Here is a 13,131-nt window from a genome sequence, read left to right as displayed (position 1 = left end):
TTGCCCGGACCTCACTTACAGACCCTCACTATCCCAAGAAATTCCTTGAATAGGTGTTTTCTATAATAGATTAGCCCTCTGCATCCCAAACAAGGCCACAAAATTTTCTTATGTCTAGCTCCTTCAGAACTTGTGCCTTCACATCTTCTACTACACTAAGTTGTTTTTTTAACTCAGGGTCACTCTTTTTATAGTCTATGAAACTCAGCCATAACAAACCAACATTTCTCCATGTTCAAATTTCTTTGTGCTTTCCAATCAATTATTCCTCTAAACATGGGAACTACCTCTTTGACTTCTTCAAACAATGTTGCAGTGCCTATTTCAGCCCTATTTATGATCAGAGTCTCTTCTGCATGATCATGTCGGGGAGGACCATTTTTTTTCACAGGCACAATTACTCCCTCTGTTTGAGAAACATTGGGTTGAGCAATAACAAGCTCAATGTTATTCTACTCTTCCACTCTTTGTTTCATTCAGGGATGTGAATGGCTTAACACTACCCATCTAACAATTTTTCACCTCAGTAACAATCTCTTCAATTTTAAGTTGTCTAGTGGCACCTATAACTATAATATTATATGTGATAGTTTCAAATCCATTAGATGAATTGGGGATAGAGCCAGGATCAGTATACATATTATGAGATCCACTGATCATTACCTCCTTCAAATATAAATTTTCAAACTCTTTGCTTGCATCTAATGGCAATACAATTTTTTTCTTATACTTCCAAAGTATTCCCTTCTGATGATGAAGAAGTATTAGGCAATAATGGAAACCCAACATCTATTTCATTTATGTTTCTTTCTTGAGAAGGTAAATAAGAAGAAGGTATAGTGGTCATAGCCCCTTCCATATCCTTTTCTATCAAAAATATTTCATGTTCAGTTGAAGGGACAAGGCTCATGTCTTGAATGAAAGATCTTTCAGACATATGATATAACCCATTATCAAGATGGATTGAGTCTTTCACCAAAGCACCCTTTGGAATGTTTTGCAACTCTTTTGGCTAATATTGGATTAGGCTACAATATTCAACAAAAGGCCCCTATGATAGGAAAAAACTCTTTTCTATTGGGATTTGTTGGGATTAGACTAGAAGACATGCACATGATTGCTTGTACAGAGGTTTTGGCACCTATATGTTCAATTTTGGCCTCCCTTGCTTGATTTATGCAGGAATTCTACGTACTCCTTTCCCAATAGGGAAACTAATTCATGCTGCAATTTTTCTCAAATAAACCCTCCAAGTTGGCAAGAGAGCCAACTCTGACACCACTATAGTATCCCCTAGGGAAAGATTTCCCTTAGGGCTGAAAAGAGCACATAAGATTTGTATTCTAAATAGTTTCAGTGTTATTTCATTTTTTGAAAATAGAGACAATATTGAATACAATAAACAATGTAACTAACATTTAATTCCACAAACAACTCATACGCGTGAAACCAATCCAACAATACATAATGGGTTATAAACCCATATTCCTTCCAAATTGCAAACTACAGTTTTAGATACATGACAATTGTTAATTCCTTAACAAACCCTATTATCATAATAATTTTAGTTTGACCTTACAATTAGCCTCAGGAATCAACCAGATTTCACTGCATATTTGCTACCACAGGCTTCCCTTGTGGTCCAAATGAGGTCCTAGTCCAAAGTTTTCCTTAGAAAATGTGAGGTGTTGCTCCAACAACCCTTGAATGAGCCTATGCTTCCCCAAATAGTCCTTCGTTTCCTCAAACCATATCTCAGGAGGGTTTACTTCCACAATTTCCACCTCAGATAGGCCATCTGACCTCAACAAAACTTCAAGAATGATTTCATGTCCTTAGAATGATGTTATGGACAGTCTTGTAGGAAACTATACTTGTTGCTAGTCAAATGGTGTTCCTTCCGCCTTGCAAGTAGTTCATCCTTGTTGCAAAAGATTGAAGCAATGTGGCCCATAAGTACTCCTAATGCAACTAGCTTATTTCACTTTACATTGGTCTAGATGTATGCATGAACTACATAACTCTCTCATAATGGAAAACGATAACCCTTTTCAGTGCCTTCTCAAACATAATTGGAAGCAGTTCATACCTAAACGTGAAACTGAGATTCTTACTACTCAAACATTGTTTCTCACTGAGAACATCACTAGATGCCATATTTCTTCACTAAAAATGTTTACTAAAATAAGGAAAATATATCTCTTTTGGATAAGTTTCCTTTAGAGTTTGTAACATTGAATGTAGGAACATGTTCTTGCTTGATTGCAAGTTACCAATCTTGCATCCAATTGACTGTTGACAAATTCCTCTTTTTCATCAATCAAGGAATCCTAAAGAATACCATACTAAATGAAAATGAAAAGGTGGTTTGGCGGCTGGCCTGCATGGATATTTCAGTGGCAAGTAATTTATTTTCCATGTGTTTTCACTTCCAATCAAATCCCTTCTTTCCATAGATCTCAATGCAGTGATAACTATTTTCCTTAAAAAACTTTGATGATGCTTCATGAGCATCATTAAAATTATTGGTTCATCATTGAAACTCATGGACAAGTTATCTTATTAGTGCTGATATGATAGGAAATTTAGTTTATCTTAAAGAACAAAGAGAGTAGAATATAATTTCATAATGTTACAAGATTTCAAAAAGAAAATACCTATGTTGCATGAGTTTATGAAAAAATGGAACGGGGAACATGGATACAAGTGTCTGGAACAGTTAAAAATTTTCCCCAAATTTACAGGAACCTTCACATTGATAGTGGTAATATTATATATTAAAAAATAAAAAATATTCTACACTACAATGTATCCAAACAATGATACATACAGGTTACAATACAACAGTGGATAGTGTGTTGATATATATTATATTTCAATTTATATGTTGCTTGAAGGTACTACTTACCAATGTACATATTACATTCATGGTACACAAACATACCACACACATATTTGGCTAAACTAACTAAGAATTGTAACATAATGCTGATACTGGAATGTTCTACCTCCTAGCATTGCCTAGACTCTAGTATTTATTTCAATCAAAATGTAGGCCATTCCTGAACTGCTTTGCATCCTAGCAATGCCTCAGATTTTAGTATTTAAATTTTATGTCAATCAAATTGGAGTCCAATCCATGAAAAATATTCCTTCTACTATCTACTGGAATTTCTATATAGTATATGCAATAGTATATTAGGCTTTACTACTTTAGTATATTCAGCTGCTCAACAAGTTACAAGTAACAAAACTCACTCACTGGTCTCTAGAAGTGAAGCCTGGGAAAAAAATTCAAACATGTCATGTCATAAGCTATTACCATTAGCCTTTAGTAAACCTCATAAGCAATTAAAATAGTAAAACCAAACAACAGAACTTGAGAATCCATATAGCATAACTTACAACACTAAGAAAATCACACAATAAAATTTGGTGGACAAGCATACCTGGAAAATGTTGGTGTGAGAAAATGACAGATGCTGACATTTGTTCACAAATCCTCACACTACTGCTCACAATGTTGAGATGACCAGATGTTGATGAGACATCTCACACTGTTCCTCATAATGCATTGCTTATAATTCTCTTGAATGGGCTTCACTCACCTGTGACTCTTCAATGTGCCTCAACCCTCATTGAAAACACTCATCAAACCTTTGTAAAACACAATTTACATCTTTGTAACAGCCTACTAGGCACAAATTAAACCTCTGTAACAACTGCTGAGAAGAAAATGGAACTTAGAATCCGTTAAATGGAGAAGATGCTTCTATATCAATTGGTTGAGCATGAGAACACCAGAGCAGACCTCGAGGATGAAATTTTCAAGACAAGAAAAAGGCAAAGAAGATTTTTGAATCATATTTCTAGGCATGTAAAAAGTACATCAAATCTGAATGTCATATAGCTGGGTATAAATGATACAATTTAGAGCTTACAACTAATCACTAGCATGAAAAACACATTTTATACCATTATGATGATTGCTAGGGATAGAAAATATCAATCAAGTTAGAACACCAAAGGTTTAAAATAAAATTTCTCAACATAGGAGACTCAGTAGATTCAACATAGGAAACCTTATATACCTTTCTACTTGAAGTGTAAGGTGATTCTTTTCCTAGGTACTTCTAAGTACATATTATGAAGCCTTTCATTTTTTTATGTTTAGGTGTTTTTTCTTGTTTTATTTAATTATTTATTCTAAATTTACCTTTTGCACGGGATAGAGTGCGAAATCTATCTTGGGCAGATCCTAGCGAGATTGAGATAAAAATACTTATCTTGGTTGGATTTGGATGCGTAATGGGGACCTGAAGGCAAGATTTATAGTATGGTAACATAGATTTTAGGTGATAAAAATGAAAATATAATAGAGGATTATAGAACAGAGGATTTCATGTTATATAAATTTATCACACTGGAGGAATTCCATAGTGAGGATTACATAATGGAGAATTTCACATTAAATAATGTTCATCACACGAGAGATTAAAACTGGTGGTTTAGGTTTTGCCACAACCATTTGATAATGAGAAAATACATAGGGTGGAGTTATAAGAGGCATGGTCCTAGTTCTGCATGGAAACATAAAGTGAGGAAGATATGACCGTCAACTAAATTCCATTATACTGGAACTTTAACAGAGGAATGAATGCACAAAATCCTGATGTCTGGCATTCTAGTAAGTTACCAGACTCATATCTTGCTTGCGTAGTAAAAGAAATCCTTGGCAGTATAAAGCAGTTCAATAAAGCACTAGTTATAACACTCAGTTTGGTGGGAACAAGAGTTGAGGTTTATCTCCCAACCAATTAATAGTTGGAAAAGGGTAATTTGATAGAGAGGAAGGAGTTTGAAATGTTGATCAAAGCAAGGTTAAGATCCAGTTGGTAGTGGCCACCAGTTCTAAACCTAAAGAAGATACTACTTTGATGAAAAATAAATCTTCAGCCAAATTGAGATTGGTGAAACCAATGGCTGAGATAGGATCTTCAAGATACACATCCAAATTCATTAGATGATTCCATTGTTACAAAACTATTGTTGGTCACCAACTTCATTTTGACTTGGGAGTACTCTTCAGAAGAGGATATAAAGTTCATTGTATATACCCTTCCACCTTTGTTTCACTGTTTGTAAATATTTTCTGTAAATATAAGACATATTTTTCACCAAAAAATATACCTCTTCATGATGATGTTAGAGGCACACTGTGTTGTAGCTACTTTCAATAGCTCTAACTTGGATTATTATAGGAAATCACTTAATACATATGGTTTGTGAGGAACTTGATTAACCTTCTTGCACTACCCTATGAGATCCTCTATCCATTTTGTGTCATTATTCATCTTCTCCAATGCCAAGTTCAACAAATAGATTTTGCATGGAGTCAAAAAGAAGTGACTATATCTTGTTTCCACAACCAAATTCATGGCTATTCAAACCAGTGCATTGTCATTGATGACTTGAATAGTGATTAGAGTCTTGACTTTATCTATTACATTAGTGAGATCATAGGGAGTAAAATTTATGTTTTCCTCCTCCATATGACATTCTTCAGCTGAAAGAAACATGGAAATTCTAGGTGAAGTGATGATGTTCACCAATGGCTTGTGTGGTGTCTGTTCACCCATAAAACAATGGTAAGTCCTAAATTCTTTCTCCCAAGAGGATTGAATAGGTTCTAAAAAACTCTCCACCAAGGCCATCTTTTTAGAAGTAATGTGATTTTGGGCTTCTTGAGACCAGGCTTCTTGTAACCTTGTAGTCTATAATTTCCATTAATTACCCTTATGGTGTCATGCCAATAAAAAGATTAAATCACACTAAAGGGATGCCACAAGAAATGTCCAATTTTCTATCCACTTCATCTCACCCCCTCCCATATCAAGCATTTTTCTATTGACTAGTGTTTTTCCTTTTCCTTGCCTATCCTATAATATTTGTCTTTGATGAACGGGGTAATGGAGCTCCACCTATTCTTCTAGCCCTTTCCTTGGCCATATGTGCCTATTATTTCTCCCTTCTATATGCAGTAACATTTTCTTTCTTTGCACTTATTCTATAGCCCTCGACCATGTGTCCAACTTGTAAAACTAGAGTGTAGGAGCCTTTCTAAACATTTCTATACAAACTGCACTACATTCATGAACCTTCTAAGTTATTATTGGTAATTTTTGGAACTTTGTAAGGTCTCTTTCATGGAAGCAACTCCAGATGAATAATAAGAATCCATTAAGAAAATGGAAGACTGAATACAGGGAAGATACAAAAGTGGTGAAGTATGCATAGACAATTTCCACTTGATCATCACAAATTCCTCTCACAACCTGTTTCCATAGAAAAACTCTGTTTCAAAATTCTTCTCAGAAAATCCTCAGCCCTTACTAGTTAGAAAATATGCTAATATAATGGATAAATGGCACCTTCGTTCTTGACCCTTCTCTTTGAATAATTTTACAACTTTGCGACAAGTCTCTAAGGAGGATAGTGGTTGCATTACTCTCCCATAGTTTTGAGTTTCATGGAAGTAATAACATGTGATAGTAAGAGGCCAAGGGAAAATTTTAAGGATGTAAAATTATCTTGAAGTTTAAAAAAACATTGGCAAATCTCACTAGTCCCTAATATGCAAACTATAAAATGTTTATTGATATATTCGTAAAGTATTCAAATTTATAATGATTTTATATATAGTCTCTATATAATGTTTTCGATTTTTAAGGTAAAATAATTTTATATTGTAAAATTTGGGTGAACCTTTTTTCGAAAAAATGCAAATTGGCGAATCTTGTTTTTTGAAAAATCATGGAAAATTAGCCCGCCTGCGAATATTAGCCCCTAAAATTTTCCATGGAGGCCATTACAAAATGGAAGGTTGAATAAGAGGAAGATAAAAAAATAAGTGAAATCTGCATACACCATTTTTCCTCATCTCTACAAATCATTCTTACAACTAATTTCCTGAATCACAAATTGAAATTTCGCTTTGAAATTCTTCTCACATAGTCTCCAGTCCTCTCTGCTTAGAAAATATACCTTTATAGTGCTCACAGGTTGTGAATGGTGAATAATAGATTGGGATAGGGTTTATTCTTAGATAAAAGTGCTTTATGAAACTTTAGTTACACTTTAGTGTTTAGAAGGTCTTTTTGTTTTAAATATTTACTTAGTGTCAGATTCCTGTTGCTTGAAAAAATGATAAAATGGGGAATTCCAGCCCATCATCCTCAAACATTCAGCATTGATGTAACCATGACTAACACTGCCACTGCTCTACTCCCTCCTCCAATGTATCTAATCCAAGTTATTTTTGTTGGTGTGGCAGATGACCCCTCAAGTAGATCACCATCATCATAAGTGATTGGCTCTAGAACCACTGCATTCAGATCATACATGGGACATATATTTATGTACATTCATTGTGCAAATATATTTAATCTTGCAGGTCTACAACAATTACCAGTGTTGCAGTTCATATAACTTTGGCATATTTCCTTTGGTTCGATTTTTTAGTTTTTTGGCTGGAGAATAATTACAGTTTCTTGAGTAGTATCAGTTGATATTTTGCACCAATTTTTAAATCAATAACATCTTGATAATCTTCTTTTGGTTCCCTCACACCTTTCGCTAAATATCCAATTTCTTACTCTTTCACAAGTATGGTTGCTCTTGATGCAGATTTGGTTTAATTCAGCAAGAATATTTGTTGATTATGTTCTTTATCAATTTAACTGTGATCTTTGTAAAGACTTTTCCTAAAACATTAATTTCTTGGTTTTCATTTGTATATGTTCTATCTGCAATGCCTTTTCTAGTTCAAGTATCACAAGTATTCTAACCATCTGTAATGGATTGTTTTATCTAGATGTGGATTTCTCTATGTTTCTGTGAATTTTTTTGAGAAAATTGCTCCATTGTGCTTTCTATTATTTGTTTCCCATTGTTTGGTGTTTCTTAACTTGATGTAAGGTGTGAATTTTGTATCATTTCTCATTGTTATTTTTTATTAGTTAAATTTAAACATGCTTACGTGAGTTTTTGACATATGTTCAATGGATTATTTTGAAAGATGCATCGTGTTTGCTAGTGTTTGTTTCTCATTGGTTTTGATTGATTGTAAGAAGTGATGATGGAAGTTTCAGGAGGCCATTCATGTCAGAGAGGGGGATAATGGGGAGCAAGGCCTTCAGACCTTGAATTTGCAAACAATAAGTATGGATCAATGGATGCAGATGAAACAAATATTTGAACCTTCTTTATCAGGGATCCAATCCACTGCATACCATGGAATGCCTACAACTATCTTTCAGCAGACAAGGAATCTTAATAAATCTAAACAGCTGAAATTTCAGTAGTAGCAACAGCCTGTATAGTCTAAACTACTTCAATGTGGGCCTCATAAATAATTACAGAGGAAGATTATTGAGCAACAACAACAACATCAGCTTCAACAACAAGTTGTTAAGCAACATCAACCACAAAATCATATTTTGCAACATAAATTATAGAAACATATATTGCAGCAATAAGCAATGCATCATTAGCTACCGAATGTGATTAATGAACAACATCAATCATCATTTCAGAATCAACAAAACAAGCAACAGGCATTTCAAGTTCCAAATGTCGTCAGTTCATTCACACAAATCTCATCATCTCAATCTCAGTCTCCATTAAGTGATATTTATTCTATGACCTCACAACTAGTCTTTACAAATACCGGTGCTACCATTGCCTCACCTAAGACTTCATCTAGTGCATCTCCTTTACAAATCATCTTAGACTCATTGACTTCAGAGGGAGCTTCTACCTATTTAAGTGTGCCCTGACCAAGTCAATATATTGTGCAACAACTAGCTAAAACTTGGTCTTGTGTTACTAAGGATCAGCAAGTTGTTGCACCATGGTTTTCTTCCAAAATAATGTCAACTAATCAGATTTCTTGTCTTCCATCTGGTTAGGCTGAAGCCTCTCTTCCTACTGGTAGTCATTGTATCTTGTCCCAAACTGAACCTAAAAGTTAGATTAATGTTCCAGCCCAATCAATGCCACTGCCTCAATTTCCTTTAAGATATTATCCTACAAAACAGGAAGGAGTTCAGTCTGATTCCCAGAGAAATATTCTTTTTGGTGTTAATATAGATAACCCAACTTTGGCTATTCCTGACACAGTTTCTAGTGCAAGGAATGTGGGAAATTGTGCTTATTTAGGTAGTTCATTTTCTGTTACAGACTTACTAAATATGCCTCCTTGTTCTCCTGTCTCTGGGTTCTCTATGAATTCAAACATGGGTGTGTTTGGAGGTCTAGATGAAAGTGGGTTTTCACAGCCTCCACCAAATTTTGTGAAGATGAATTCACCTATGAGAACATTCACTAAGGTCAACTATCCATTCTCCCACTTTTCACTTTACCTAAAAATTTTCATTTTTTTAGTTGAATAATAAACATGGTTTGGTGTGTTGTCAGGTATACAAGCTAGGTTATGTTTGGAGGTCAGTGGATGTAACATGTTTTAGGGGCTATCTAGATCTGTAAGCCAATATTGACCATATGTTTGGTTTAGAAGTCCATCTATAGGACCCAAGATCAGGATGGCATCTTATATTTTTTGACAAGGAGAAGGATGTTCTTCTCCTTGCGGATGATCCTTGGGAGTATGTGTCATGTTTCTTTGTGTGGATGAATTTTTAATGTTTCTAGTATGCTTGATATTCCCTTATCATTGCCCCTGTGCTTTTTGTAAAATTTTCTGTTGTATCATCCTTGGAACTCCCTCTTCTAGAAAGTAGGGAACCTGCTAAGAATAGAAACTCTCTTCAAATTGTGCTAAAATGTGTCTCAATCATGACTGAATCAAGCCTGAAGCTACTCATCCTGGGAACCAATCTTCCACCTGTATCAATATTTGTTTTTGGACTTATGATATGTGCTAGTATTTAACCCTCTAAATTTGCAAGGGGCAAACTTTAGGGGTTAACACACTTTGAATTTAGCTATTCTGCATGATTATTGACTACTGATAATTTTGTATGTTCTACATATGAATTTGTTTATAATCTAGGATAGGTTAATTTTCGTAGGCCAACACTCTTCTTTTCTATGTAGAGTTTCATAGTATCTATTTTCATGAAAATCGTATATTGTCCTTACTGTTTGGTTAGTTCCATGCTCTAGGAAAATGTGCAAAAAATTAAGAATTTAACAATTGGACCATTGATGCTCTAATAAGCCAATGCATGGTGCTCTAATTGATGCCTATGGAAATTATAGGGGCCAAATATCTTCGCGTGGACTACTTTCACATGTACAACCACTTCAGGAAATTGATATAATAAGCAGTAGAATGGTGTATAGAAACTAGTGAAATTCAGAGGAAGAAGAATAATTATGGGAGGATATGAGCCCAAGATTGAAGAATAGGGTTAGAGGAAGTGATAACTCGAGGAAAGATGATTATTTTCCTGGTGACCTAAAAATGTGGTCAAGGTTAGAGAGAGAGAAAATAATGTGTCTGGAACATGCTCTTCCTGGGAGTGATTGAAAAATGCATGGACCCTTGGGAGTCTAGACTTATGATGAGTTAGATAGTGAGACTACCTTCTAGAAGGGTATCTTTCTTTTCTCCCTGCTGTCTTTTTTTATCTAATTAGTTTGATGACAAATTATTCCCCATTTCCATTTTTCCTTCTTTCTTTTTTAGTGACTTCCTTAGCATGTAAAGATGAAGGATGTCTAACATAATGATATTTTTCTTAATGTAGGAGTCTGAAGAGCACTAGCCATATTCTCTTCTACAATAAGGTATTGTGTCTTGAAATATTAGAGATACTTCCATTGAGACAATGAAGCAATCAGGTATTTTGTCTTGAAATATCATAGATACTTCTAGTGATACATCGTCTTTATTGTAAATTAGGTAACGTACATTAGGAAATCAACCTATAATGGGTTGGCCTCCCCACTTGGCACATCTAAATCATAGCCCAAATTCACAGTCAAGGATGAAAACACTTCAAGTTTCTATTCCTGGCTACAATAATTCATGTTTTGGTTTGGAATATTCATTCAATTTAACTCATTCTACTGGTCACCCAATGGCTTCAATGATTGAATCTAGGACAATAGGTAGAAAAATTCCATTATAAATGGTACCAACATCTCGGGAAAATTATGTATCTTTCCTTGGCTCTAATCCCCTAAGATTTGAATTCCTATCGCTTGTGAGACCATCATCGAGCAGCATTGCTTTCTCACAAAGGAAACAATCATAGAGACTTGCTTCTATGTCTCCTGTCACACAATCAGTATGACCTTCTATGCAAATGCCACCACCTCTACCTCCATCTGCACCACCCCTTCAACATCAACAATTTCAATCACTAAACCATGAACATCAGACTAATTTCATGAAGGTTGTTCAATCACAAGTTCAACTTCCTTCTCTCTATTCCCAAGGTCATTCTTCACAGTCCTTTCAACAATCTCCACTTCAATCACAACTTGTTCAAACAATTCCTCAATAGCTACCACAACTACAACAAGTGTGACAATACTATGTTGCTCCAGAGTTTTTGAATCAGTTACCACACATCATTTCATAAGGTAACTAAATTCCATATCAGTTACCAATGCCTCGGGAAGTACAACCAATTCTCCTTACTCCATTTCAACATATTACTTCATCTCAGGGATTAACACAATCCCAACCTCCACAATAATCACAATTAAGTTATGGAGCATTCCAAACAATGGGATATTTTGTGAGTAGTAACATGATGAGTACTAATTCAGGTTTTAGCATCAAGGCTTGCATTACTTCTTGTATCGCCCAATAACTTGTCTTCCCCGATTTTAGGAGTACGAACTCCTCTATCTCTTGTCCCACCACCAAATTCATTATTGGTAGCATCAACATCACAATTGACAACTTCAAAGACTATCTTCGATAGGCAACATGTCATCTCTTTTATGGTCATTGATGGCACAGGGTATATTATGTGGAGAAAATTTAGCCACCTCTTCTTCTGATCCATTTATACCTATCTCTTTGGATACAATACAAAATCAATCCTCAGATAAAAATGCAACCATACATGTTGTTTCTATTACGATATCCTTGTTTCTAGTCCCATATTTGAATGCAACACCTCCAAAGTTTGTTCTAGCTGAAGCACTGACCACTGCTCAAGATATTATTGGAACTCAATTCAATTCAAATATACTTAATGTTCACCATGAATGTGTTCTTAAAGCATTGTATGAACATTCTCCAGGATAGTGCACACATGTGGTTTGCGCTTCAAGTTTTAAGAAGATCACAACAATCACATGGATTGACATGTGTCTCGAAATCGAACTGTATCTAAGAGTGGTAATAAAAATCACCACAACCAGTGTCTCAAAATGGTTTGTGAGTGACAAGGAATGAATCAGTGGAACAAAGGTGTTAACATCTGATGTTGTTTCTACTTTTTTCCCTGTGGAAAAAACTTTGGATAAAAAATATAGTGAGGAAGTGCAGATCCTGCTGATGACAAACATAGTGTATGTGTTCTATGTGGAGAACTCTTTGATTATTTGTATAGAAATGAAACAAATGGATGGATATATAAAGGAGACGTGTATATATAGGCTTCCAATGGGAGACCTGAAGGCATATATGGGTCTAAGTTGGGTCCTATCATCCATGCTAACTGCAAGTCAGAATATGTGGGAGCTTCTTTGGTAGATTTTGAAGAGGATGAACATATAAGAAGTTTTAAAGGACATCTAATTTTTCTTTTCATTTCCTTTTTTCTATTTATTGTTTGTGATGTTTATTATAACATGTATTTAGATTATATAAGTAGTAGCATGCAATGTTGTTATAAAGATATTATGGGGAATGGGATCACTTAAATTCTGCCCTTGAAAGTATAATTATGTGCTTGAACTTCTTGCTCTCCTTACTCTCCTCTCTCCATAATTCTTTAGGATGTTGTTCTATGTCTTCCTGTGCATTATCTTGGATCGACAAGGCTTGGTTTTGGTCTTATGCTACAAGATGGTATTTTACCTATTCTAGCCTTGTACATTCTAGTCACTTGTTGCATTTTCACATAGCGTATTAATGTTTCTTTT

At 34.9% G+C, this 13,131-nt stretch overlaps 1 pseudogene; it reads left to right on the top strand.

Moving 5' to 3' along the window:
- Positions 1-9,759, top strand: part of LOC149265265 (auxin response factor 17-like) — a 46,916-nt pseudogene extending 37,157 nt beyond the window's left edge.
- The last annotated feature ends 3,372 nt before the right edge of the window (positions 9,760-13,131 follow it).

This window comes from Pinus tabuliformis, chromosome 6, assembly GCF_031772625.1.
Source record: "Pinus tabuliformis cultivar Carrire ecotype Pingquan chromosome 6, CPIR1, whole genome shotgun sequence".
NCBI classification, from domain to species: Eukaryota; Viridiplantae; Streptophyta; class Pinopsida; order Pinales; family Pinaceae; genus Pinus; species Pinus tabuliformis.
Note: the sequence above shows the minus strand (reverse complement) of the source record. Positions and strands in the feature narration are given on the sequence as shown.